At 37.0% G+C, this 23,439-nt stretch overlaps 1 long non-coding RNA gene across 8 annotated transcripts in view; it reads right to left on the reverse strand.

The window, feature by feature from the left end:
* Positions 1-23,439, reverse strand: part of LOC144318334 (uncharacterized) — a 161,803-nt gene that overhangs the window by 46,677 nt on the left and 91,687 nt on the right. For 6 of the 8 annotated variants that reach the window (XR_013384201.1, XR_013384205.1, XR_013384204.1 and 3 more), the window contains one exon: positions 8,108-8,319. The exons of 1 other annotated variant lie outside the window; for it this stretch is intronic. This is a non-coding gene — a long non-coding RNA (uncharacterized LOC144318334). Of the gene's footprint in view, positions 1-8,107; positions 8,320-13,580; positions 13,636-23,439 lie in introns of all 8 variants that reach the window. One more of the 8 variants, XR_013384202.1, reaches the window with a different exon arrangement.

The raw sequence follows: 23,439 nt of genomic DNA on the forward strand, positions 1-23,439 counted from the left end.
AAAGTTGCAGCCAACCAATACTGAAATCCTTATATGCCACAGGCTTCTCATGATAGGCAACGAAAACAGAAATGTTCTGCTTCTTATACACCCTATGTGTGTGCACACGCGTTGATGTATCATGAACCCTTTGTACATCAATGTGTGTCATGACGTTGTTAACTCTTCTGTTTTTCTTGGGAACCTATTGCAGTGTTTCATTTGCCTTTATTCTATTCAAACAATTGTCCCAGGAAGCATTTAGTGCGGTTTCCAACCTTGAAGTGACTTCACTATGATTGTTTTAAGCATTGTTGCACTTAAATGGCTTTTGTTTCTCCTCTGTCTTTATTGTGTCTTGAGAAAGAGACACTGGACTGATTGCTTGTCTGCTTACTGCCAAGTCCCCATAGGTTGTGTGTGGACTGTTTTCTCTAACAAACTGCAAAGCAAATGCCGGACACACACACACACACACACACACACACACGATATATACACACATATATAATCTTTCCTTCTTTCCTGGGAGATAATACATGTGGTACTTTCCCCCCACTATTTGTACTGCAGAGAGTGCTTATATTATTGAAAGTTAATATTTTATCCCTAGTTGCAGAGGTATTACAAATTACTGAACCTATACAACCATGCTGCCTGAAGTTAAGATTATACATTGCTGAGGTTTAAATAGGTGTTTGCCTAAGAGCGGCATTCTCCATAGAAAACAAGTTTTCAGAAGGAAAGCAGAAACAGTTGGGTTTTCATTCTATTACCATTGAAATTGCACTTCTTTTTGTTAATGATTGAATAAATCAGAATTTCAGTGGTGTATTCTCAGCATTTTCTCCTATTTATTCCATCTGTTATGGGAAAGCACCGGCATCTTGAGAAATAACCCACTTTATAGTCAAAAAGTATAGTCTGCAAATTTAAGCTGTTTATTGTGGGATAAAGATAACCATAAAACAAACAAGCTCTCCTTGAATATTTGTGCCCCTGGTTGGAGAGCTCCTCCATACCCTTGAAGGGTTTTGGCTATAAAACACCCTGAAAAACAATTTCTCACAGTCCTAGCTCCCACATAGGAAGCTGTTTCTCTCATTCTTATTAGCTTGACTACAGGTTTGCCTGGGGATTAAATAAACTAGCTCACTTCCAAAACCCCTTTCAGGGAGAAAGGTCTCTCCCGCCTTTTGTAGCTTTCAGTCCTAGCCCTTGACACCCAGGCAGGGGGCTTTACTTGGCCGGAACTGAACACAGAAATAAAACCCCAAAGAACATGAAGGCTTCCCGTGGCACTGCTGCGAAATAAGATTCTGCGCCATTCCTCCTGGTTCATGTTTTCCCTACCTGTTACAAGCCATTTATTTTTATAACACCTGTAATGAAAGTGACCTATAGAAAGAGTTTTGATCTGGGCTGTGGTGCACTCAGGAAAGAAAAAGGGACTTGGAATTATAGTGGTTTAAGTAACTATCAAGTAGATAAAAGGAATAAGAGAAATAGGTTTACACAAGGAAAGGTAAGTTATTAAAAAAAAAAACAGATTCTAAGCAAAATAATAGAATGCACGAGAGGAAGAAAATCTAATGGAGCGTTCTTTCTGACTCTAATTGATTCAACAAATATGCGTTCAACCCCAACCCACCTGCAAGCTTCACTTCTGTCTTTTCAGCATCCAAATGCCACCATTGCTATAAATCTCTGGGCTTCGAAGTTTACATTTCTGTAACGATAAATTCCACTGACCTATGTTAAATATATTCCCCAGATTTACAATCATTATAAACATGTTAGTGCTTTGAATGACAGAGAGGCTGGCATAACAATTTCTTTTCTTTCTTATATTTATCTGATACTAGAGCTTGAGGGAGATATCTGAGTTTTCCTTCCAAGCATGCTTGTAGATTTTTTCCTTGTTTGGCAAGGGAATGGAATTTACCATCAGTTGGGAAAATTCTGAAGTCAAGCTGCGAAATTGAACAAAATTTTCATCAGCAAAAATTGAGTTTGAAAAACATGTGTTTCCCCTTTGGTAATGGGAGGATGCGAGGTAGATAGGAAGCAGGATTGGAGAGTTTAAGCCTTCATTATTCTTTCCTGTGTAATTCTTCGGCAGCAAAGAAAAGAAAGGAGAGGAATGCCAGCTGCAATGCCCAAAGCAAAATCTTTATGAGAGTGAGTGATAGAACTCAGAGAAGCAAACCAGGTGTCCACCCCCTTGATCTTAACACACAACATTTGTATACACAACAGAAAAGGAACGACAAGCCAAGAAAGGACAGCTCACTGGGGAAAATGGAGAACGAGAAAGTAATGAGTAAAGAATCCTAAGAGGCTGATGAGCCTTGTGGTGTGTTCATACAGGCGTGCTGAACAATAAGTCCAAGATCATATTCGCACAAAGGAAATAGCATAATTGGCTGTTTCCTTGAGTCACATAAGCACAACCCAAAGGATGCATTTTGGGGGTTAACAGCAGCTTACGTTTTATAGCCTTTTATATTATTTTATTTGATCTTATCTGATGCACACAACAAGATTCTAAGACAGGTTGCAATTACTCAAGAAGAACTTAATGCTCAGAGAGGTTAACTCATTTTCCCATGGGCCAGAATTAGGCTGGCTATAATTTTTTATGTCACTGAACCAAGCAGAGCTCCACTAAAAAGTAATATGCTACAGCCCCATCATTTTCAAGAGAGATACATAAGAGTTACCTAGCTTGCAATGTGGGAAGCATCTTTTGTAAGGATCAATAGTAAGAACTTAAACCAAGATGTAGAAAATTAGGACGAGTGTTATTTCTAGTATTCTTGCCCCCAGGGGTCAGCTCAGTGGTCCTTGTTATATAAATAATCAGTAATTTTCATGTCCACTGCTCAAACATATTACTCATGACTGTCCTTTTACTCCTGGGTGCTGACATTACATTGTAGATCTTAAACACTCGTGTGCGAAAGAAAGTCCACAATCCCACCATCATTACCATAAAAAACATTTAGCAAGGCCCAATCTGTGCACCTGTTGTTGTTTTGCAAAGTGGGTTACCAGACGTGGTTCTTGTCCACTGGGATCCTCAAGACAAAGGAAGGCAACCTAAAGGACGTACAGACAACTAAACAAGCAATGAGACTTGTACACAGGCACATATGTGCTAGCTCCTATTTGCATATGGAAATGTCGACTTTGTAGATTCAAGTTAATGATGTTATGCTTTTGTCAATCCATTATGAGTTGTCAGCTATTAAAATCTGGCCCCAAGTGGTGTCTCAGCACAGCGACTTGCCTGATCCTGCTGTTCTGTTGTGTAGGTTAAGATATCAACTCTCCTATTGAGCTTCAGGGAATTCTTAGCTTGTAAAGACTGTGCATTTGGGGTCACTGATGTTTCAAGAAACAACTGAGCCAAACATCAATTTTTTTCTTAAATTTTTAAAAAGTTAGTTTAACAACTAGTACAGCAAATCATCCGCCAGCTTCTTCTCATAAGGTAGACTTTTAGAACAACTTTGTGAATTGAAAATGAAGGTAAACACAATTTCTGTTTTGAACTCTGATGAAAGACTTTAGATAAAATTTTGCTTCTCTATTTTTCAGCTTTCAGTACTATGAGAAGAACTTATTCTGACCCTAGGAATCCTCAAGTTGTACTAAAAAGGTGTTATATGCTTCATGGCATCAGTTGATGCATAAATATGAAGAGAGAAGAAAACAGCATGATTGTCAATCTTTACCTTGTGCAGGAGCTATTTTTTTTTTTATTGGGATATGGTACCCCTGCAAGACACTGGACTAGGTGCTACACCTAATCTTATTTAGTACTCATAATTCTCACATGGGATAGAAATGATTTTACCCCCCTTCCTCTGCCATACTGATTAGGAAACTGAAGGAGTTGATGAACACCATACAGTGAGTAAAAATTGACAGTATCCAAACTAGAATTAATCTGACTCAAATGCCCATATATGTTATCTCTATCTGTCCACTCTACAATGATTCTTAAAAGGTGCATCTTTAAAAATTCCTAAAGATTGAAAAATTTTTTCCTTCTTTTCAACTTCCTTTCCTCCAAAGAATGTATGGCTCCTTGGAGTGACATCTAATACTGAGTCCTGAGAGGGCAGAGTGTGTTAGACACACATCCCTGACCATGTCAAATCCTTCCCCGCCCCAATGATCTCTTCCTTCAGTCTTGCTATAGTATCCGGTTGCGTGTAGGTCCTGACCAGACTCACCCAGGTGAACCTGACCATGTCTTGCTTAGACCCCATGAGGCCGCTCTGACACTACCACATGGTCGCTCCTCTGTGTCAGTCACACAGAGGCCCAGGGGACAATGTGGGGAAATTTGTGTCACGAAGTCACACTTAACAATTGGAGCCAATGAGTAAAATCATCCCTCTTTTGTCTTCCAAGTGAAAAGTCCTGAGACACATTTCACGAGTCTCCTGAGAAAATCTGGTGGGATGGAACACCATTTGGAGTGCCGGCCAATCCATTAACCCTTGGTTTCACTTTACCTCTTCCTTGTTTCACTCCACTTTCTCTCACCGCTGATCTTTGGAATCGTGGCTCTGATAAGTAATCTGCATGCAAACTCTTTTTTTCAGGTCCTTCATTCCTTATACTTTGAGCTGCGACACAGGTATTGTGCTTTATTTATTATTATACGCTCATCTCATAATTACATGTCTTACAGAGCATATAAACAATAAGGTAACAACTGACATTTGGGATTTTTGTTGTTTTGGGTTTTTTGTTTTGTTGTTGTTTTTTTGTTGTTGTTTTGTTTTTTTCATTGCCTAAGAAGAGCTTGGGCTAAAGGAAGTTAAGAAATGGTTATTTTTTTGCACAGTTGAGAAACTATAATGATGCTTTGGTGTTGCCATGGATGTGTTGCCTTGGAGGCTGGGAAATCGGACAGAGTTGAATCCATTATGGCCATTTCTAGGGGTGTTAAGTGGGCACACACATCCAGAAAAAGTGACGTCTAATTCCTTTGATGCTAAGATCAATGTAAATGGTACTATTGTTTCCTAATTGTAAAAGCCATATTCCTATTACTGAAATTTGTAATAGAATTTCTACCACTCATTTTTTTCCCCCTTAGCACAAAGTGAGCTCGCTAGTAAATTTCTTGCTTTTTTCTGATATGGATAATTATTTTTGAGTAACTGCATAGCACATATTGGAAATGGAAATAAACCCAGCTTATTGGTCCATATCCAATTTGTCATCAGTTGGATATGTCTTTAAAAATAGAATCATAATTAGGATTAATTAAAACAATTTAAGAAGATCTTGCAAGCCAAACATTGAAGAGCAGTTGAAATTGAACCCTTTCTCCCTGTTACTTCCTGATCAATGTTTCAACGCCTGTGGGCTTTCTGGCAATAACTTGTTCTGGAGTGAAGGATTACAACGGGGCTCCCTTCAAGAGCAATAAATCCACTTAAAAATATGTAAATGTGTTTCACTTACCATTGACCTGGAGGTGAAAAGTTCTATATCAAATTACTAACAGCCTGAGATACCCATTCTCCTATTCTGATACTAATTAAAACGAGCTGAGAAATGAGCTATGTAAGATTGTTCATTTATATTACAGTGAAAAAGTAAGAAAGATTTACTAAGTGTTACTTGTACATAAAGTTGAAACTGTAGGAAAACAAGAAGAAAAGAGACTTCAGTAGTCCTTCTAAATAGTATATGTTTTTCTGCATTTATCCTCCCCCTTCTTTTTCTTTTTAATTTTCATTGTCACAATCTAAGAACTTATCACATTAAATTGACCCTTGTGAAAACCTTATAACTGAATTCCCTGAGACTTGGTTCCCTTCATGTGTCTACATGCCTAGAGTAAACATCCTAATTGTGTAATGCATTGAATATGTCCCCAAATTGGCAGTGGTCCATCATTGGCCAGAGTAAGAAAACTCAGACTTTTTATCCAAACATTCTGGTTACCTTGCCAACCATTTCTCCTGTCAGTACTATGAACTACTACGAGAAGCAAATAAAAATCCTTTACTAACAATAACATGCCTTTTAAGTGTATTGTGTCATAATAGCAAATCTCATTTCCTTTTATTTTACCGGTCTACAAACTCTGCGAGGCCGAGGAACATCTTTTGTGTGTGTGTGTATTTTACAAATACAGTGTATCTAAACAATCTGTTATATCTCAGGGTATCGTTTAGATGTTGTCCACAAAACTTGCCTTCATATACGATGAATGTGATGAACAAATTAACACATTTTCGGTCTGGTTACTCTGAAAAGCTACGTTAACTAGGGTAATATGGTCAAACTAAGTATTGAATCCCCTCTGACTCAAGGCCCTGCATATGGTTGTGCAGGTGGTATACTGCACAACTCTAGGAGCATCAGCCACATTAGAGTTGATGTCAATGATGGGCCCTGCCCACAGGAGAGGTGCAGGACAACACTTGCCCAGCAATTCTTGGCAGCCCAGCTGACTTTCACTAACCTTGTAGATTTGGACAAGTTTCTTAATCTCACTCATGAATAGGGAGCAGCATGCCTCTTTAAAGGATTGTTGAAGATAAAATCACATTTTATTCCTTCCTAACACTGTTCACTGTTTACAATGATGAATCTGGTTATTATATGACTTCCCCATTAAGAATATAAGCCCTTCGTGAATGTAGGGTGTGAGTCTATTCTTGCTCATCACAATAATACTCTTCTTTTTTGGTTGTGCTCCAGCCCTCAAAAAGGTATTTGTTAAAGAACGAATAAATGAATGTATGAATTAAGGCATTCAAAGTACCTGGCACATACTTAGGGCTAAATAAATATTGGTTCCTTCTCTCATCTCCTGTCTGTTTATTGAAAATGAAAAGTGTCTAGGTAGATAACAACAGTGCTGAAAATGCTTACCACTTTTTCAGCCTATCTATATGCTACCTCAGAGTTCTGGAAAAAATAGGAAGATGGGATTAAATAGCTGAAAGATCAAAACAAGATGTACTAGGCCTTCAGAACACTGTCTTTGGAATTAGTGATTAGATTTGATTTAAGATCAAGCTCTTGAGTATAACTGAGCTTGTTGGAATTCTATTGTAATTAATAACATGTGCAACCATTACCTATATCACAGGTTGATGTAAGAATAAATATATTTTGTCACTGTGGCAGAGGTTTGCAAACAGTGAGCCCTTGGAATTCCAAGGCCTACTGAACTAAGTGAAGGAATTGTATCACCAATATTTTAGAAGGCTTAGATTTTCCTCATCAAAAAACAAAGCAAGGCAAAACATGACAGAAAGATATCAATAAGACATACACACTGGTAGAATTTTTATATTTTTCCTCTCAAATTGTTTTCTTATATTTTTGTTGCCTCTTATTATTACTTACCTACATAAATTTTAGGATGGTAACTAATGTGTCATAAAATAATACATCTAGTTACATAAAATCAGATATATTCATGTCTTTACAACATAACTTTAATGCTTTTCTAGGTCTCTTGCCTCCAGACCAGTTAAGAAGCACTGCTCTACTAAAAATGAACTGTGTTTGTAATTGCAACTACAAATGCCCCTGATTTTTAAGATATAGCTAGCCTGGATATTTAGTGAGAGACTTCAGGAAGATTATTATCAAGTTGAAGAGACAACTCATATACACAAAGACAAAGAACTAACAGTACAAGCAGAGATATTAAATATGACTAGAATTAGCACTCTGGGGAAAGGTGGCCAGGAAAGACATTCTAAGGATGGGTTTAAGCTGTGTTCTTTACCTTGCTGAGAATTTAGAGGAGTGAGGGAAAGTAGTTCAGTTGAGGGCAACAGCAAGAGCAAAGAAAAACTCAGAAGATGAACTTACAAAGCATGTTTTCATGATATTGGTAAATGGCATTCGAGACTATCACTTCATAATTTTAAATTATTAAATATCATTTTTGTGTTTAAGATATAGCACATACAAATCATAAGATCTTAAGGCACAAATCCTTAGTGACTGACTTTACTCTCTTCCCTTTTCTAATAATACCCTGAGTTTCTCTGTTGTGTGCTTTGTAAGTCTAACTGATCCCATCCAGAACTCAGCAGTAATCTGGCTAATTAAATTAAACCTATTAACATACCTTCTCCTCTGGGCAACAGTGATTGGTGTAGGAGAGATGGAGAGATGACTCAAGTCAGGCCAATCATGCCCCCACTCCCCAAATTCCATGTCTCTTTATTGAGTTATTCAGGGAGGAATTTTTTTTCTTTCTTGCTGGATGTAAACCTGGAACCGTGTTACCTTGAAGCTTTGAAACCACAGAGAAGAATGGGATCAATACTGAAGACATGTCTAAGAGAGTGGGAAGAGGAAAAGAAATGGGGTCTGGTCACATCCCTAAAACAGAGGACTAAGCTTCTCTGACACCTAATCTACTCTTGAACCTGCAATTATGTAAACTAATAAATTTGACCTACCTTTCTTTCTCCTTTTTATAAAAAGACTCCTTAGACCTACCATTTTGAATATCAGGAATCTATTTAGCCTCTCTTTTCAAAAGTTTTTTTTTTTTTTTAAGATTTTATTTATTTATTCATGATAGACATAAAGAGGGGGGGATGGGCGGGCAGAGACACAGGCAGAGGGACAAGCAGGCTCCATGCCAGGACCCCGATGCAGGACTCGATCCCGGGACTCCAGGATCACATCCTGGGCCAAAGGCAGGCACTAAGCCACTGAGCCACCCAGGGATTCCCTTTTCCAAAGCTTTTATCTTCCCCAGGCTTGTGTCATATTTATACCATGTTTTACAGATTTTGGTATATATAGATTTTTTTTATTCTATTGCAAGTTTTTTTTTTTCTATTGCAAGTTTTGAAAAAGCAGTGTCTTTTCTAAATTTATTTTTCTCTTTTTACATACATTATGTCCCAAAATTGTGATCCACTGATAAATTTAGGATAATATGGAGGCTAAAACTTAGGCTTTGAAAGATTATTGGTTATAGTTCTGCTTTTACTATTTACTGGGTAAGTTTGGGTAAATTACCTAAGTTTTTTGAGCCTCAGTTTTACCAGTAAAATGAGGATTGTAGACCTAACCTCCTAAAGTCATTGTGAAAAATATATACAATGATGTATATAAAGTGCTTTTAGCACAGTCCAATAAAGGTAGGTTGTCTTTTTGTTTTCATTATTAGATGACATTTTAAATAAGTGAATTAACGAATGAATTACAAAATCTGGAAGTTAATAATGAGAATGACTACCTTATTCATTCAGTGATAAAAATTATAAAACCTGAGAAAAATACCCAGTATATCTCCCACCTAAAGCAATCAGATATAAGTAAGGACTTCAACAATCCAGGTAAAAGAAGCAGAGAAAAAGCTGAGAAAAATAACCAAGGATATGTTTGTTTACTATGGTTTTAGAAAATAATGTTAGAAAAATATCATAGGAAAATGCTTCTGATCTTTGAGAATGAGGAGAACAGCAGATCAGAACCGTTTAGCAAGATAATAGAATATACAAAATGGTAGAACATTGCTCAGGAGATTTCCAAATTACTCTTAGCCTGGAATAATCAGGTTGCAAAAACAAAATACATGTTGCTATAGGTTAGCATAGACCTGTTATTTTCATACATTTATGGAACAGCAAATAAGTTTAGAAACTATTTTGGAGTAAGTCCTAAGAATTAAACCAACTATAATGAATTAGACTGAATTGGGCATTAGGGTTTAATGTTTACCATACCAATTCTTAGAATCCCTGGGCTGGAGAAGCCAAGCTTTAAGAACAATTTTAGATTTTTTTAAACCAGACTTTGAAGAGATCTAGAAGGCCAAAATGTGACTGAAATAAGTATCTGTCAACAAAACTCAACACCAGAAATGTGTGAAGTTTTTAAGGATCACTGGAAAGGGTTACATCAGTGTACTTTCTTACCAACTCTTTCCCCTTCTTGCATTTTGGTTTAAATTAAATGGAAGTTACACAATGGGAAATCAATATTTTGTTGTTCCAAACATTGCATTCACCTTGGGGGCACAATATTCATATAATTCTAGTGGGAGATTCTTTTGAAGGGGAGTTGAAAATGACTGGAAAAATGTTGAGACTGATCTAAAAGAGTAACCTTCCAGTGCAGTGTTGTCTCTCTAAGTGGAAGTCAAAAATTTGAAAAACCGAGGCCCTTATTGAAGTTGACACTGTATGGCTTTAATTTACGTCTTAAGCCTGAGAGAATTCCTGCCTTAAAGCCATAAATGCACACAAGCTTTGTAAGAATGAAATATTTTAAAAGAGAGGTGTACTCCAGTCTGCAGGTCGCATTCCAGGTATCACACCAGGTCAGTGACTCATTCCCCTCTACCACCCTGGTATGTGTTTTTCTGCCAGATATCCTACAGGCATTCTTGGAAAACAAAGATATGTAGAAGATAGGTTAGAGTTTTTAGTTTCTCAAATAGCCATCGGATCCAGGGGTACCATCTTTAAATGGTTTAAGGGATTCTATCAAAGTGTCTCATTCCAAAATATCTCTTATTAATTTGTTCATCTTTGAGCAATTTCTACAGCCTAGAAACCTTAATTGCTCCCATCTATTCCTGAAATTCCACATAGACACTCATTGCTTTGAATCCTGTTTATTCTTCAATAGTCCTCCCCTAAAATAAATATCTATGAAGAGCTATCTTATCAGTAGATGCTTGTCTTTTTATAATAGCTAGTTCTGAGTGAGTGGGTGAAGAGGCAAAATTCTTTCTTAAAGGGTCTATACTCAATCATAACTGCAACAGGCAGACTTTTGGATAAGACATGATGATTAGCTGGTTGGACAGCAAGAAGTTTGCAAAATGCTATTATTTGCTCAAGGGTGCTGACATTCCTGATTACTCACGGGCTGCCTAAAGTCTCATATTTACAAAGGTGAAATAAACAAATGAGAAACCCTACTCCTGGGTGTAGCTAGACAAAGAATCTGCAAAAAATGAGCAGAGAGAAGATAAAACATCAGGGGACAAAGAAGTAGAAGGGAAAATGCCAAAGACAATACCACTCACTTTGACATTTCACTTAGAATCTGCCTCTATCAAGATCCTTAAGAATGAGAACTTGCAGCAAAAGAGAATAAGCAAATACTTCCTGTATATTAATTCTTTTAGATCCCATAACATCTCTGAAATTGGTGGTAACATGAGGTCCATGGAAAAGTAAATGGTGAAGATGTGGACCCCACATTCCTACAATTTGATTCAGCCACCAACTGTCCATGTGTTACTTAGTTCCCAAAGGCTCTATAGGCAAGGTTTACTGCAAGCAAGGACACACATTTTATTTACAGCTTGAGTACCTGCCCCATATCTGTGCTTGTTACACTGCCTTGATGGGGGCTGAACCACAACCATACAAGGTTCTGGAAGACTGCCCCCATCTCCTCTTTAAGGCTTGGTCCTAATGTTGCCTTGAGATTTCTGCTCCATGTATTTTTTTGGCTTTGATCTATTACCTACTTTTGATTTCTGGGTGGGGAGTGATCCCAAATCCCTAATGCCAACCTCACCACATAAGTCATAGCAAATATAGAAGTGGAAAGAAAAAGAAGATACTGTCCAGATTTATTGTAAAGTCCTCAGTTAATTCACAAATACTTTCCTCATTAGTTTTATCGTGTGTGCTTTGAGAATTTTATTTTGTCCTTGCTCTTCTTATCAGGGTTTCCTCTTGTGATAGACTAGAGGCAGTGAGACTAATGACATTAGATGACTAAGGAAGCCTGCCACACCTTGATAGAATGCATGATCAGCAGATGAAAAAGTGAGTCTCAGAGAGGTTAAATAGCTTGGCTAATGTCATATGACTAACCAGTTAGTAGTACCTTGGACTCGGGTCTGACTGAGTCCAAAGCCTCTACTCTTTGCACTATCATAGTTTATAGACAGGGCATGGTGAGTATTATTTGTGAACCTTAAAGGTAAGTTTCTAAAATCTGTCAAAGAAAACATAATGAGATTATCCCACAAAAGAAGTTTATTTATGGAATCTCTCAGCATTTTAGAATGGAGAGAATTTTAATTATTTGTAATCTGTGTAACCACCGATGTCCACTGGACACATATGCTATTCTGAACACTGTGTAACAGCTTGACATAGGTTATTTCATTTCAGTCCTGGAGGTGAAGTATTTATCACCTTCCACCACATCTGACAGATAAAATTGAAGTTTCAGAGACAGCATAAGTAGTGTGTCCAGAGTCATGCAAGTCAGGACAGACTGTGTTCAGGAGCTCTCCTGCACTCAGCAGGCATTTTGAGCAAGCTTACCATAACTTACAGGTATCCCAGCAGTACATAACACTAATAAGACTCTCAAAAATCCCTCTAAATCAAGACCAAAGATAAATCAATAAAATTTCATCATCATTTTCTCTGAATGATTCCATAAACTTTAGTAAAAGTAAGAGGAAGCAACCTAATAATTGGATTTCCAGACATACATATAAAAAAACCTTATTTCAAGGTAAATGTAAGAGCAAACTTGATTCCGTACTCTACAGTTTGCCAGTAGAATAGTAGGTACTGTGCTATGCAATAAAAGAAACAATGGTGAAGGGAATTCATGACTTCATGAAGTTTTCTGAGAAATAGTTAATAAGATTTAGTACATACACGTGAAAGACATAAGAAGGATTATAGAATAAGCCATAGTAATTAAAAAGAATGGGCTATGTCTAGAACCATCAACATGGATATATTTCAAAAATATGTTTTCTACAGTAAAATGGTATATTTCTATAAATTTATAATATATATAGTGCAATGGTATATTATTATTAGAGGTGTTTTTGTGTGTATGGGTGTATAAAAATTAGGAGTGGATTTGAAGTACGTAAATCGAACCCATTACAGTATTTCTCTTAGGTCAGATCCGGAGGTAAACAGGACTAGTTATAGATATTAAAGTGGATTCCACACAGAAGAAAACACTAGAAGGAAATAAAATTAAATATCAATTAATTCTCAGTTGTAGATCAATTTCCTATAATGCTCTTTAGCTTTCTGTGAGTATGTATGAGTAAACTTTTCTAACCAAGAAAATTAGGAAAATATAGGCTATAACAGAAACATATAGGGTACCTTAAAAAAAGGATATTAAAGCTAAGATTTAAAGAGTGATAGCAATTTTCTGAATATACGGGGAAAAAAAAAAGTATTCCAGGTAAATAAATAGCATGTTCAAAGGCACTGAGGTGGCTTAGTGGCTGAGCATCTGCCCTCGGCTCAGGATGTGATCCTGGGGTCCTGGGATCGAGTCCCATAGGGAGCCTGCTTCTCTCTCTGCCTATGTCTCTGCCTCTTTAAGTGTGTCTGTCATGAATAAATAAATAAAATCTTTAAAAAATAAAAAAGCCTGGAATAAGAGTATCTTAGCTTAGGGAATTTCTTACACTACACTACATACTCTTACATTGCAGCCTAGGCTTAGAGATTGCAGAAGAGAGGCCACAGGGACTTGTGGGGAACTAGTTTGAATCCATAGGGAAACTCCTATTGGGTCACTTAGGAAGCCTACCAGTGCCACATGGCCCTGATCTTGGCTACACTTACCATGAAGATTGACCACAGGGATCTCTTCGCTGGGTATTGCAGGCAAGAATGGCAACTGTAAGAGAGAAGGCTTGGGGTGTACTCCGGCCGATGTTAATACTAAACTGTTTTCCCTACTGTCAGATTGAGGCTGGAAGTATGCTAAGTAATGCTTTTTCTGTAGGTAAATACAATTTTGCCAATTTCCAGGCAAGAGGGCATGTATGCTAAAATAAATTCTTCTTATATTTTTCTCTTTTCTATTCATTTGCAAAACCCTCTTCTCCACCCATAAATTGTGAAAAGGGATATAATGGTACACTAGATCTTCATTCTTCTTTGACAAAATAATGAATCTGAGAGACAGCTGCTTAGGGTCAAAGATTTTGCTCTTTGATAGGTTTTGATCTTCGGATAGATCCAAATTGTCTGGTCTGTAGTCTAGTGCCAATACCATTGTGTTCTATTTCAAGCTTTCAAACTGATTCACAGAATTTGAATGTCTAAGAATGCTTGCTAAGATTTTAAGAAGTGATTTATAAAACAGATTGGTATTCCAGTGTTTTATAAAATCACTGATTTAAAGAAAATCGCAAATGTTATAGAGATATTATTGAGATTTAGGAAATCAGTTTTATAGAGTTTATAAAATTGAAATAATTTTCAAAAAGAATAGGCTATTAGGTTCACTGGAAACTTTTCTCTAGTCTAAGCCAGTTAACTTTCTGATAAGGTTCAGCCCTGTCCTCTTATATAGGAATATACTGTATAACAATCAAGGGAACTTTGGAATGGGATCAAAGGCAAGCTTCCAGGAAAGAGTCAAATTTAAACTAAAAGCAAAGATTTCTGCACTTCCAAAATACCTTAGCAATACTCAAGAACATTTGATAGTATTTCTTGTTCTTGGAATGTCCTATCATGTAGTGTGGAGGTAAAGAAAGGTAAACTGTCCTGTTTCTCTCTATATTCTTAACACTCATAATACAAGAAGTGTGAGTTTTTCCACACCAAAAAGTTCTCTAATTCTCAGTGGACACAGACTGGGTGTCCTACAATTTAACCCACTTCTGATACGAATTGTCCAGTTAGTTCAGACCCTGCAGGTTAAGGGCTGATGCTCAAGACTCCCCTGCTTCAAACATTATTTACAAGTCCCAAATTGTCATTTGTATTTCTGACCAACCAGAATTAGGGGTTCCCATGACCCCTTCCTCAGGTTTGATAGTTTACTAGAAAGGCTAGACAACTCAGGAAAGTGGTTTACTTATAACATTACCAGTTTATTATACAAAGATACAACTCAGGAACAGCCAGATGGAAGGGATGGGTAGGGCAAGGTATGGAGAAAGGGGTGCAGAGTTTCCATATTCTCTCCAGATGTGTCACACTCCCAGCACCTTACTTGATGTGTTTAGCAACTGAATGGTCTCTGAAATCCATTGTTTAAAATTTTTATGGAGAGTCCATTACACAGGCATAATTGATTAAATTATTGGCCATTAGTGATAGAGCATCATCTCTTGCCGCTTTCCTCTCTCTGGTGGTCTGGGAGTGCAACTGGAAGTTCCCACCCTTTACTCACATAGTTGGTTTCTCTGGCAACATGCTCTCATTCCCCAAGACTTACCTCATTAACATAAACTCAGGTATGGTTGAAAAGGGCACATTAGAATAACAAAAGGTGATCTTCTTACCCCATCACAAAAATTCCAAAAGTTTTGTAGCTCTGTGTCAGGAACCAGGGAAGAAGGCCAATTTCACATTTCTTATTCTAACACAACATCACAGGAGTTTAAAAAGTGGTAAATTCTTTGAGCACATATTGTTGTGTAAATGGCACACTGAGAAACAGAAGTTAGCCAAAAAATCATATCTCTGGTATCTCTGCTGCCTTTGGATGAAATGTTCTGTATATGTCTATCGGGTCCATTGCATCTAAATTTGGGTTCAAGTCCATGATTTCTTTATTAACTTTCTGTCTGGATGACCTATCCATTGTTGAAAGTGGGGTAGTAAAGCCTCTTACTCTTGTTGCATTGCCATCTATTTCACCTTCATATCCGTTAATATTTCCTTAAACTGTTTAGGTGCTCTGATGTTGGGTTTATATATATATATATATATTGTTATATCTTTCTGTTGAAACGGCCCCTTTATCTTTATTCTTTATCTCTGGTTACAGTTGTTGACTTAAAGACTATTTTGTCTGATACAAGTAGAGATAACTCTGCTCTCTTTGAGTTTCTACTTGCTTAGAATGTATTTTTCTGTCTCTTCACTTTCAGCCTGTGTGTCCTTAAAGCTTAAGTTAGTCTCTTGTAGGCAACATATAACAAGAGAGGACAAATAATTCGCTGGTCCAAATGACAACAGTGCCAAAGTTGAGAAACCTTGGTTTAGAAGGTTTGTTTTGATGTGTGGTTCTTTATGAAGATCATTTGAGAACGCTTAATAAATTAATTTATTATAATATTGTAATTAATATGAATTATTTTAGTAGTATTTCAGTTGATTTGGAATTATTTTTGCAAATATTAATAAATAAAATTGATGTTAAATATTTTTAGAAAAAAATATGGATAGTAATACTATTCAAGCTACTCTAGACTTCAGTAATTCCCAAGAATTTCCTTAATGAAAGCACAATATGCAAAATTAAAAAAGAAAACCCAAACAGATTTCAAAACAAACTATAATGCTATAGTAATTAAAATAGTATGCTATGGATCCCTGGGTGGCACAGTGGTTTAGCACCTGCCTTCGGCCCAGAGTGGGATCCTGGAGACCCAGATTGAGTCCCACGTCGGGCTCCCTGCATGGAGACTGCTTCTCCCTTTGCCTGTGTCTCTGCCTCTCTCTCCTTCTCTCTGTGTATCTCATGAATAAATAAATAAAATCTTTAAAAAAATAGTATGCAACTTGCAAAGGAATATCGTAGGACATTAATAAAAAGAAGCAAACAGGTATTTGGGATATAATATATGAATGAGATATAATATCGACTATGTGAGGAAAGAAAATGGTTTTCAATACGTTATGTGGGAACAACGAATCTATTTCTTTAAGGGAAAGCTAAATCAGATACCAGCTTCATGCTACACATACAAACACAATATCTACCAAATGGATTTAAGTGCTCAATTAAAGAAAACAATAAAAACATTTGAAGAAAATATAGAAGAGTTTATAATCCTTAAATCTAGAAGTCATAAATAAAATACTAGTTCAGTTGACTAACATTTCAAAATTTCTATAAAGCAAAGACAATTGAAAGAGAGAGAAAAAGAGAGAGAGAGAATGTTTGGAATAGTCTTATTCTTTGACCAAAAGATACGTATAATGCATATAGATGGCATTACATAAATTTGCACACAAACACAAGTGTACAAGAATATCATTTGCAATTACAACTTCTCTGTAATATACAAATGTGGGGAACTCTTATGTCTAACAACAGGGGAGTGGTCATATACATCATAAAAGTCCATACAATGGGATACTCTGTAGCAATAAAAATATGGGTAGACCTATATTTAATGACTGAAATGCCTCTAAGACACAGTTGAAAGAAACAACTAGTTACATAGGATTACTACCATTGACATTACAACTATTGCTGCCACATTTTCTTGCTAACAATTTAGTGACGATTATAGAAGTTTGGCACTGTGCTGTGTACATGTAAGTTTATTTAATTCTTACAACCCAGATGATAGGCACTATGATTTTTATACTACTGAAAAGGAAACCAAAGTGCAAAGAGTTTAAATAAATTTCCAGGGTCCTACAACTAGTGGATATTGGAACTGGGATTGAATCCAGGCAATTTGGCCCCAAAGCAATCCCTTTTAGTGACCACAATTTTCATTCATTAACACAATAAATATTTACTTGCATCAGGCACTTCTAGGTGCTGAGAAAATAGTAATAAGTGAACAAGATGAAAAAAATCTGCTTTGATAGATCTTGCATTCTAGTGGGTACATAGCAACAAAAACATAAATTATATAACACATCACTTATAAGGTGATAAGAGCTCTGATGACACATAAGTCAAGGACAAGGATGGTATGGAAAAGAATATACAGAAGAGAGGAAGCTCTGGTTCTTAACAGGGGAGCTAGGAAAGGTCTTAATAAAGGGAGAGACTAGACCTAAAAGAGGTGAGGAACTGTGCCTAGTGTCGGTCTTGGGGAACAAAATTTCAGGAAGAGGAAAGAGCAACAGAAAGCATGAAAGTGTTAGCTATAAGCCCATACAAGTCAAAATAAAGTGAGCAGAAATATATTTGGGGTTAGTTGCATATGTGTATTTAAATACACGGAAATGTTCCAGAAGGAAGCACATTAAATCACAGAAGTGATCATATTTATAGAAGAAAGTAGGATTCAGCAGTTGTGCTTGAGGTGTGTGTACATGTGTATGCATATGTGAGATTGGGGATGATGAATAAAAAGGAATATTCATATTTTTATTACATACTTCTACTTCATTAAAATTTAGGACTGTGTTGTGTATTATTGAGATAATAAAATTACATTGTGGGAAAAATGTTTGGGAAACATGACAGCAAATCACAGGAAAGTCAACATAAGCACTAGATTAGTTGTGTCATTCATTTGCACTCCAACGTATTTTAAAGTTTCTACAGAAGGATAAATATCTTCTTTAACATTTTCTATCATACTTTTATTAACAGCAAAATAAAAAATACCTGTAAGCATAAAGATCTAGATATATAACTGCATGTTTTTTTTTAAAAAAAAGAAACAAAAACACTTGAAATAAGCATCTAAGGAGTCAACTTGAATTGCCCCAAAGAAATTCATGATTTGCCTTCAGTGAAGATGTTGTATTTTCCCCAGATTATATATTAAGCTTTTAGTTCAATAATTCACCCTGACATAAGCTACTTGTACTTACAGATTTACTATACATTATGCAGGGTAAAAGGGCAAAAGACTAGAAAACTCTACCCATCTTGAATTATGTGTGAATACAGGCTGATAAATTTTTTAAAACTCAATTGACAACATGAATCATATTTAGATCAATATAGTTTGGAAACCTGAAGGATAATGTTTAAAATCTAATTGTCTAGAAAAAAAATTGAGTGGACCTAGGGAAAATTGAAAGAGAGAAATAAAAATCTATTAAATGACACTTATAAAGATACAGTTGTTTGCTCTGACAGTTAAATCTACCTTTAGTAGAGTGGGGTTACTAGGAAAGTGTATAGTATAAATACTACTAGAAAATTAGACAACTAAAAGAAAAAAATATGCTTATTTTCTATAAACTGAAGTTCAAAACTAAATTTTAAGATCTCAGGAATTTTTAATGAGTATGTGAAGATATAAGAGGTGAAGCATGTGCAAATGATAAAGTTAATTACCTTAAAGATTAATTCTAGACATATATACAATAATACCTAAAGAAAAATGAGTACAACAATAAGGAATTAGCAACTACTTCTATAAATTCATTTAATTTCAGAGACTCTTGAAATTGAGAAGTGGCTAAAATAACAAAATGTTTTTTAAATACCTAAAGATAGGAACAAACATGCAGAAATCCTTAGACTAGCTAGTTCCTTAAGCATGGATAAAGTTCTGGAATATCCAACATAGGAAACACAAATAGAGTGACAGGAAAGTGGATGAGGGTAGGCATCTGGAGTAGGTGCTGATGGACAGGATAAAAGGCCATCACTTTTAGGAATTCCTATAGACGATTTGTACTGGGTAGGCCTGAGAAATGAAGTAGTATTTTATTTCATGGCATTTTGAAAGAGTTCCCAGACTAAGGAAAATTAACAAGCCTATGATAATATTTGTCCCTAGTCTCTGTATCTGTTGTGTTTTGAGAGTGACACATCCTATAGATAGGTTTACACAGGCAATTCCAAATTTACATATATATTTTAAGTTAAAATATATTGCTTTGTCACAGTTCAGATGTAAAAGTATGACAAGATTAATTCTGGTGAGGCCTAAAACAAAATATTATGATCAGATTTTAGAATAATTAAAAATTCCAGATTGTTTTGACATGAAGTACGAGTTTTTAGGTATTCCTTTATTTCTATTCAGACGGATCTGTCTTCACTTGACTTGAGGGCAGAGAAGTATGTTAGCACTCCACTTATAAACAATACTCCTTTTTGACAAGCAAAGTAATTCAGATCTCACTGCACATGTGATTATAGGACTGGATTGGAAAGGAATATGAAACCTGGGGGAAATTATTATTGGGTCCCATGGGCTAAAAGAGCCAAACTGAGGCAATCTACTCTTGCTTAGAAATCATTTCTTTCCTGCTGTTGTCCCCTCCTTATGCTTGTCTCCTCTCCAATCAATCCAAATTGCCCTATTTATGTGGTCTCCCTCAGCTGGAGCTGAGGCTTCTTAAAGATGCACTCTGGCTGCAAGAAGCACAATAAATTCACAAGATGCCCAGTGCTATTTCACACGAGCTCTGGGCTAAGGAACACATCATTTTGTAAATTGTGGAGACGCATCTTGCTGGCTTTTTGGGCAGATGATACCAATCATATTGCTTTCCTTGGGAGTCAACAGTTGAAAAATGGGTTCAGTTGGCCTCGGACCACAGTGGGGCCTACAGAGGTTTTTATCTCTAGGTTTGCAAAGACATCATGATAGTTGCATTCTGTGCCTCCTGAAGGCACATGTAGGATCTGTGTCAGCAGGCATTTTTTTCTGTGGGCAAGTGCCAGAAACCCACCTCAAAGAAACTTCCGAAAATGAGGTAACAGAAACATATCTTATCATTAAAGAGACATTAGAACAACCAAGCCTCGAGAAAGCAGGGATTGGGATGACTTCTGAGATGTCAGGGATTTAAATCACTTTAGGATCCATTTTGTCCTGTCTTCAACGCTTCCTGTTGTATGTTAGCTTTTTCCTCTCAAAACAGCCTTTTCACTTGAGGCTAAACTATGGCCACTTAAAGCTCCAGACTTACAACTTCCCAGCTTGGCTCCTTGAAAGATGAAGCTCGTCTTCTGTTAACTCTAATTTGGAAATCTGTAGAGACAATCTCTGATTGAGCCAATCCAGGACCAATCACGGTGGCCAGGAAGAAGAGTACAGAGGAGTTCTCATTCCCATAAATGATGGGACAGGATGGATTCTGAAGGGCAATTCAGTTCTCATTAGAGGGGCTGGGCAGACAAAATCATAAATGCCCTCTTCAGTCTCCTAGTATCCAGACAGTGAAAGAGCAGTGGGACTGGTACTCTTTCATCTTCACTTGCTAATGGTAAGACACTCTTGCAGAGTGCTTTCCAATTTACAAAGGGTCGTTTTTAAGTATAGTGTCTCTTGAAATCTCAAATAATCCTGTTGTTATTACCCCCTTTTTCCAAGTGGGCAAGCTTTACAAAGTCCAGCCGTACAAAAAGATTACTGTGTAATCTCCCCAAAATAAACGGAAGGAAGTGTTCAAATCTACAATCATTTAAGCTCTGATTCCAAGTTTTTGCATAAGTAATGTGAGCTAAGGAATACCCCTTAAATGCTAATGGGATATCTAGGTCTTTTCTTTTCTTTTCTTTTCTTTTCTTTTCTTTTCTTTTCTTTTCTTTTCTTTTCTTTTCTTTTTTCTTTTCTTTTCTTTCTTTTCTTTTCTTTTCTTTTCTTTCTTTTCTTTTCTTTTCTTTCTTTTCTTTTCTTTTTTCTTTTCTTTTCTTTTCTTTTCTTTTTTCTTTTCTTTTCTTTTTTCTTTTCTTTTTTTTCTTTTCTTTCTTTTCTTTTTTCTTTCTTTTCTTTTCTTTTCTTTCTTTCTTTTCTTTTTTCTTTCTTTTCTTCTTTTCTTTTCTTTTCTTTTCTTTTTTTTTCTTTCCTTTTTTGTTAAGATTTTATTTATTTTATTCATGAGAGGCAGAGGCATAGGCAGAGAGAGAAACAGGCTCCCTGTAGGGAGCCTGATGAGGGACTCGGTCCCAGGATCCTAGGATCGCGACCTGAGCCAAAGGCAGATGCTCAACCACTGAGCCACCCAGGTGCCCCGACATCTAGGTATTTTCATTGCTCATGACTCTTCATGTATACCAAACAACCATTAAAGTACTAACATTTTTCACCAAATACCAAGCCAAAAGAATAAGAATGTGGATGAGCAGGGGATGAGAAAGAAGATGAGGGAAGGGAGGAGAGGAAGGAAGAGAAGAAGAAAAGAGGATGAAAAGCAAGCAGACAAAAAATAAAATAGGCAGCTTAGATTTTCTCAATAATGATACCATTTCTGGAGAGGTAGCATAACTATTCCATGTTAATTATTACATTAGATGCTACAACAGCATAGAGAAGAATTAAATAACTTGGGGTAGGTTAGGAAATGTCCTCATATAAACAGTAAATGTCGGGGTTGTATCTAAATGTCAGATCATCAACCTTTTGCCAGATGAGGATGTCACCCTGGTTACTGAAATTCCATTGGTCTTGCTCTGATTTCTAAATCTTTACATCAGACTCTTGAGTATATGAAAACCTCAAGTGAGGTTCATGGCAGCACCTCAGGTAGGTGACAGGACCGCTTAAGAATTCTATGCAAAGTTTTATGTGTGCATGTTTCTGGAGGGAGGGTTCTTAGCTTTCACTGGATCATCCCAAACGCTGCAATACATCCCACATTATAAGCTTAGGAACCACAATTTCCCTCACTTTTAAATTAAATTCTGCTAAATACCCACTGATTGAGTGCCTGCGGTGCCAGCGTGGTGCCGGCCAGGGACTTGAGTGCTCCGAGTGTGGGAGCTGGGGTCCCAGTCTTCAATCACAGCAGCCAAAGAGATGCTCAACACACACTTCTTTCTTCCACGACTGGGACCACAGCTTGCTGCTACTATTCATATCTGTATAATTATATTCTGTACCCAGACCGGTCATATTTAGGAGTTCTCCCAACTGCAGCTAAAATACCACCGTTGCAATGTGCTCGGTGTTTACACAAGTGGGCTCACTCTTCAGTATGCTTCTAGAACACAAATAGCTTTCGACAGACTCATGGCCTCCCCGTAGCTCCTTCTGGCATGCTCTCTTTAGACTCAGTGCCCATGAGGACCTGCACACGTGATGCATAAGGATTTCGAGTGGGCATCAAGAGCAAAGTTGGGCAGAGTAGGGCAGTGGGAAGGATAAAGCAAGCCCCACAGTGCGTGTGCTGATTGCTGCAGAGTGGCAGCCGTGGCCTTGGCTGGGAAGAGGTGGGGAGAGAGCCTCGGGCTGCGCCTTACCCACTCAGGATGTCAGGAGAAGCACTCTCAGCGTTAAGGATGACAGAAGTCATTGAGATTGACAAAGAAGGCAGTGCCTGGGTGGTGATGGGATCTGGCAATGGAGGGACGCTGCTCTCATAGCAGCTTGAAGTCTGATTAAAGTGCAAATGCCAAGTGAAGAATTTCTTCAAAAGGATGGCACAGTAATAGCAATATATCGAAGTTGTTTGGGCTATTCATTTTCAAAATACAGCCTATTCCACAATGAAAAATAGGGCAACCTGATAAAATAGACAGAGGGTCTTTTCAGACAGAAAATATCAATAGATAAGATCATACCTGTAAGTGGAAAAGGGCAAAGGGATTCTGAGCAGCAAGTATTTGAAAAGTACTGTTCCAGCCCCTTCTTTATAGTTCAATATCGCACCACCACATTCAATACAAATTTCAGTACAGTATTAGATTTCAAAGTCTGGCCATATTGAAGTCACCTAAAAGGCAAGGAAGCAAAGTCTTTCATCACTCTCATTGTGAATGTGACAGACTTTCAAAGGAAAACTGCCTTCTGTTTCTGATAGTTCATTCCCATTTCACAAAGCTACGTTGGGATCAGCCCATGCCTCTGCCCTCATACCTCGG

Source organism: Canis aureus, chromosome 8, assembly GCF_053574225.1.
Source record: "Canis aureus isolate CA01 chromosome 8, VMU_Caureus_v.1.0, whole genome shotgun sequence".
Taxonomy (NCBI): domain Eukaryota; kingdom Metazoa; phylum Chordata; class Mammalia; order Carnivora; family Canidae; genus Canis; species Canis aureus.